This window comes from Micropterus salmoides, unplaced genomic scaffold (assembly GCF_014851395.1).
Source record: "Micropterus salmoides isolate LMB-PRFRI ecotype aquatic unplaced genomic scaffold, ASM1485139v1 Ms_hic_scaffold_4, whole genome shotgun sequence".
Taxonomy (NCBI): domain Eukaryota; kingdom Metazoa; phylum Chordata; class Actinopteri; order Centrarchiformes; family Centrarchidae; genus Micropterus; species Micropterus salmoides.
In genome coordinates, this window is record NW_024043372.1 from 2,194,894 (window position 1) to 2,200,949 (window position 6,056).

Genomic DNA, 6,056 nt, shown 5'->3' on the forward strand with positions numbered 1-6,056 from the left:
TAATATCTGTGATGTAACACAATAACTTCCCATCGGTGATAAATGCTGAGCCTTCGTTATTCTTTTAGCGTTGAGATGATGGGCTGTGTTAATGTTACCTGAAGCAAACGGGGAAAATTATTTTCTCCATCACCAATTGAAGGCGTGCAGGTTCCCGTGGAAATGTTCTCGCCACAGTAACCGCACGGCTTCTTTCGGTGGCATTAACATCCAGCTCAGCAGGTTTGCAGATGTAACGTGAACTGAGCTTTCACAAACTTTAAATTCAAGCGTAAAGCTTATTTGCATTAATATGTCAAGCTTGTAGATTCTTTCTTGGTGTATTTCCTATTTGATGATGTCTTTAAAATTGTATTTTTTGTGTTTTATTACCTTTAACAGTAAGAAAACCAAACCTGCATGTAGGGATTGTGAAACTGCCCATTGTCGTTGTAAAGAATAAACAAAAGAACAATAATTTATTAAAAGGTTTCCCTTAAAGACTGATTTCACTTGAAACACAAGGAAACCCATCAAACCTGCCAGCTGTTATCTGATTCTACAAAAGCTCATTTCGAGTCAGAGAAAACTCACTTCAAACATCATCGTGTTCGTGAACAGATTTCTCTGCATGTGAATGTTTTCCTCATATATTCAAGGGCATTTGGACGAGTCATTGTGAGCTACATGTTGCCAGAAGCAGCCTTAAAAAAGCTCTGTGGGTTTGTGGAGCATAAGAACAACAGCTGGAGTCACCTGCAGCAGCTGTACAGCACGCTGGCGCGATGCAAGGCCAGGGAGGAGTTTGTCTCCGTCATCAGTTGTTGTGGAGGATATTATCAGAAAAGCTCCCAGCTCCCCACACATGAAGGTTTGAATGCACGTCTGACACGTGTTTACTGGCCCTGAAGGCTGCGGCCGTCATTCACCCGACTGATGACAACCTGCTGTCGCCGGAGAATAAATGTCCGAAGAGGAACGCAGTAACGGGCCTTCATCCTTCTTTCTCCCTCACAAAAAGAAGCGGAGGACGACGGCTCGGCAGGTTCAAGCTGCAGTGAAGTTTACTGTGAAAGTATTTCTCATAAATTTCTGAGGTTTATGTTGCTGCCGTTTTTTCCTGTGTGAAGAAAATAGTTTGTAGTTAAAGTTTCTTCAGGGTGCTGTTCAACCCTCCTGTGTGTCGTTGACACTGTTTGTGGGTCCCACAGATGTTTGTGTGCTCTTTAAATAAGTAAGTAATATTTCTTTATTAAAGCCCAACATGTAGAAAACTAATGAAGAGGTAAATCTTTCTTTTGACACAAACTGAACTTTCGCATTGTTATTACACAACGTGAGGAAGTGTTTCATGTTTAATCTTATATTTTTTTATGTATTAACAAAAGTGTTTTCCTTTTGTTTGCTGAAAAAAACATTCAGAGAGATATAAACAGACAACCAGATCCTGGATTTTAGATTCTGGAGCATTTTTCCCCAGCTGTACCAACAATCAAGCAAACGTGTTTCACACCAGCAAATTTACGTCACGCCACTTCCTTTCAGACTGCAGCCGAGATGGCGTATGTGTTCCCCCGATGCCTGTTTGTGCATATTCGATACGTACCCAGGAACCTTTTGCATGCACTAGTTTCTCGTTCGTGCCTCGTTGTCGCTAATTTGCATCACACCTGAATTTATATCTTTTCTATGCTCTATTGACAAATTAACAATCTCCTCTTAATTTAGCATCAGCCTGAAAGCAAATGAAAACAAAAATAATAAATTTTCTTATACTATTATAAATAAATTCAGGCGTCAAGAGCTTTTGTTCGTATTTGCTGAGCTGAAGGAACATTTGTGTGAAACGTGCTTAGAGAAGGCAAGTTAACGTCCTTCACTTTGTGCAAATTCCTTTGTAGTAATTTTCTTTTCTTTTTATTATGCCGCCAGCTCTACATAAACTGAGCAGCTATGTTTACTTTCCAAACACGTGGACCTAAGTTTGGTCAGGCTCTGTTGATTTTCCTGATCTGTGCTTCAGACCATAGACCACCATTGAGACCACCTCAGTCCATGCTGGGCCTGATCCTGTCTGTCTGAAAAAGGGTCTTTTTGTTGGGCCAACGTGGAACCCCCCATGAAGTCTTTGGTCGGCTTCACTGTACGAACTCTTGCTTACCCCCTTGGATGTACCAGGAGCTTGTCGTTCTCTGCTGCTCTGTAGCATTCAGATAAATACTTCTGGAGAGCAGGTGCCAGTGTGTGAGCTGCTCAAGGAGGGACAGATCTGTTTAAACCATGTATATGTTTATGTAAATCATTTGGTAACCTTGGTACCGTGATTTCCCCTGACCAATCAGACAGTCTGAAGCAGCTAAAGCAACACAGGAGCTCCTGTAAACCAGCTACATGGTGATTTTCTGTTATTTTACTGGAACCCCTGCTCTGCTGCAAGCTGTTGATTGTCGGACTGATTGCCTTCAGCTGGTGAGTGCTAAAGTGACTTGCTTCCATTTTGAAAGTGTTTCAGAGCCCCGAGAAGGAGAAGTGAACACTTTAAGTGCTCGACAGGGAAACTGCCAACATGTGATTCAGTGTCTCGGCTGGAAATGTGCTGGAAAATAACTGCATTTACTTAAGTACTGTACTTAAGTACAATTTTGAGGTAGTCTACTTGAATATTTCCTTTTTATGCTACTTTCTGCTTCTACTCCACCACAGCTCAGAGAGAAATATTTTACTTTTGCTTGACTATATTTCTTTGACAGTCATAGTCAGAAGTTACTTTACAGATTTAGATTATTAAAATCAACTTATAGATGATGATGCCTGATTATAGAATCAGCAACACAGCAGAATGTAAAGTCATTGGCTCCAGTAATCCAGTAATACATTTGATGCTTATACTTTTACTTCATGTAAAGTTTGAAATGCAGGACCTTGTACTTGTAAGACAGTATTGCTATACTGGCGTCACTACTTACACTCAGGTTAAAGATCTGAGTACAGATGGGCATATGGAAACGCTCAGAGCTCACTGTAAACAAGTTTCTGACTTTTCTGTGAAATAAAAGCAATTTGCAGTTACTGAGTTAGATAAATAACGCGTCAAAGCAAAAATCCAAAGCAAGATATTTACAGAAACCACAGCAGGAGGAGGAAGAACTGCAGGAAACAATGCTAACGTTAGCTTAATGAAGCTAAATGAATGTAACTGTTGAATAAGCTGGCATGACATTGATGTATTTTAACCACTGATTGAATTTTTAACGTACAGGTTAGACAGTGGGTTGCGTCTGTTGCTTTTGTAGCTAAAAGGGTAAATGTTTGCATTTTGTATTGTTTTATGTTTGTCCTGTTAGACTTGCTGTCCTGCTCCCTTTCTTGGACGGGGCGCCCTTGAAAAAGAGATTTTATCTCAATGGGTTTCTTTCCCCTGGTTAAATAAAGGTTAAATAAAATAAAACAGGAGAGGGAACCTCTGATCTGACAACCATCAACACTCACGCAACAACACGTGCGAGCTGAAATTCACCACCAGCGTGTCACCGTCCGACCTGTTCTCATTCCTAGCTCATCGTATGTGGACGCTTGGTCAAGATCCTTGGCGTCGCTTTTTGACGAGAACGGGCTCCACTGTCAAAGGCCCACTCTGTGTTTCACTGAGCTGCTGAAACAGGAAGTAAAATCAGGACATGTCATCTGTTCTTTTTCGACAGTTGCCCCCAAGGTATTTTCCCGAATATAACTTCCCTCCTGGGGATCGCTGCCAGACTTTAAAAGACATCTCGCAGCGTGGAGAGACGACTCGTCCAGACTACTTGATTTTACTGTCACTTTGACATGAGCTGACAGATTCATTGGATTACAATGAACTCATCTTCAACTCCAAGTCGCCTGCACTTCCTGATGTAAGCTGGCAGCGTCCCCCCAACACGGCGGCCTAAGATGAAATGCTACTTTAATGGCCGCTGGGGCCGCTGAACGACAAAAACAACGGTGGGCATTAATAATGAAAATGATGCAGCCTCTGTATGGGATTAATATCCTGCCTTGATTCAAAACTGAAAATAAAGTTCTGAAAGGTTGAAAGTAAGTGTTTGAAAACTCAAAATCTTACAAAAAAAAGTTTTGCAAGATCGAAAACTAAGATTTGCAAGCTTGCAAAATGTAAAAAATTTTGAGTTTTCCTTCTTCAGAACAATTTTTTAGAGTTTAAAATTTGTCAGTGTTCTCCCAGCGTTTTAGTTTGTTTTCCAGGTTTGAAACTTTGTAAATGGTGATCTGAAAACTGGTGTGCAAATGTGTGAAAAAACGTTTTGAAACTCTGAAAATTGAGGTTCAAAAGGGCGAAACTTTATTACATTACATTTGCACTCCTATTGCAGACTATTTTTTCAGAACTGAGTTTACAACACCCACTTTGCGGAGATACGCCTACACATTTGTGAGCTTGCGACTCACGTGATTTGTGGCAGCGTCGTCACGCAGCTCTGCTCTAAAACTCAGACTGAGTGAAAATGAAGCCTCGCAACTTAAAAAAAAAAGGCCTGCAGGCAGGGCCTTCTGTTCTTGGCCAATGCGTGGCTTTCTTCTGAAGTACAGTCCAATCACAAGTCATATTGACTGGATAGAGGGATTGACAGACTGCTCTGCCAATGACAGACGAGGACAGGATACGTGTTCAGGAAGCTCGGCTCCCTGGACGGGCTGGCTGTCTCCGTCCAAGCGGTGCATGGATGTGGAAAAGAAATCTGCAACGGGTAGTAGCTCAGGGCGGTTTGTTCATCAGCGCGATGTCACCCGTGGTGGTGTGTCGGTTACTTTCAACCTTTCAGAACTTTATTTTCAGTTTTGAAACAAGGCAGGATATTAATCCCATACCTCTGGAGATGTTTGTGTGTTGGCTTCAGAGTGACGCTGATGGTCTGAGCTTGGTTTTCCTTTGGCTTTGCTGTTGCGGTCTGTGCAGTCTCAGTTTGCATATTACAGCCTTTGCTTGTGTTCATGATCTGGTTCATGAACCTTAAAAAGGTTCTCTTGTTGTTTCAGGTCTAGGATGCCAAGATGATCACAGAAAAACAAACAAAAAAAAAGAAATGTAGGCCCATCCATGATCCATACTGACGTCTCCAGATCCAAACCTGTTTTCTTCTCCTCATTTATTAGCTGAGGGAAAGAAACCCTAAATGACAGTTTCCACTCTGCTCTGTGTGATGATTCTTCTTCTTTGAGTAAGGAGCAGTGGAACAAGTTCAATGTGAAAGTCATCACACTACAGTCTGTTTTGTTCTGTCTGAGCTGAAACTGATTATTAATCTGATTTCTGAACTGAAGTTAATTGTATTATCCGACACTGACTGTCCACAGCTGCGTGAGCTGAGCTGCACTTCTTGAATATACATAATTGTCATAGAAGAATTCACATCGATTTTCGTAATTATGTAAACTTTGTGTTGACAGAAGGACAGAGGAGGAAGTCCAGTGAGAGCTCAGCACTCGTACAGATCGGTGCATGGCGATGGACGTTAACACCAAAAACATGTGATGTTTAAATAATGGAAACATTAAAGTAGATTTTATTTTGTGCTGCTATCAGAAAAGGCTCATGAGTTTGTCATTTCGCAGGAACAAACACTGACCTGTACTGGTCCTGTGATTTACGGCTCACTTGTAGTTCTGATGTCCAGATTTATTGAACACATTATTGTGGAAAAGTGAAACGTGGATTCTGACTTAAAGCAGGTCTGCGTGTGGCAGCTGTCTGAGTTTGTTGTCTCGTGCTGGACAACAAACCCGCCCGCTGTCTTTTGTCAAACCCCATCAATCAGCGGCTGCCTAACAGAGCATCGACCCAGATCTGCTGCCCCAACGGGTCCTTCTGCGTCTCCGTCCTTCAGCAAGACATCAATCTCAATCAACTCCACCGGATCACTGGGAATGTCCCCACAGGGGGAGGCAGGGGAGACGGGGGGGAGAGCAACAAAGAGAGCCAATAGAGTTGAACATATGTGAGGAGCAAAGAGAAGAAAGGGAAAGACACACATGAGGAACAACAGGCTTAAAACTAAATGTACTCACCAGAGAAAGTGGAC

General features: G+C 42.0%; 1 long non-coding RNA gene across 2 annotated transcripts; it reads left to right on the top strand.

The window, feature by feature from the left end:
* Positions 1–1,938: 1,938 nt before the first annotated feature.
* On the top strand, positions 1,939–5,557 carry LOC119886548. 2 transcript variants are annotated; one of them, XR_005441507.1, is made up of 3 exons: positions 1,939–2,626; positions 3,681–3,960; positions 5,425–5,557. It is a non-coding gene; the product is annotated as an uncharacterized LOC119886548 (long non-coding RNA). The 2 variants fall into 2 exon arrangements; XR_005441508.1 differs by lacking the exon at positions 5,425–5,557 and adding an exon at positions 5,014–5,418.
* Positions 5,558–6,056: the final 499 nt, after the last annotated feature.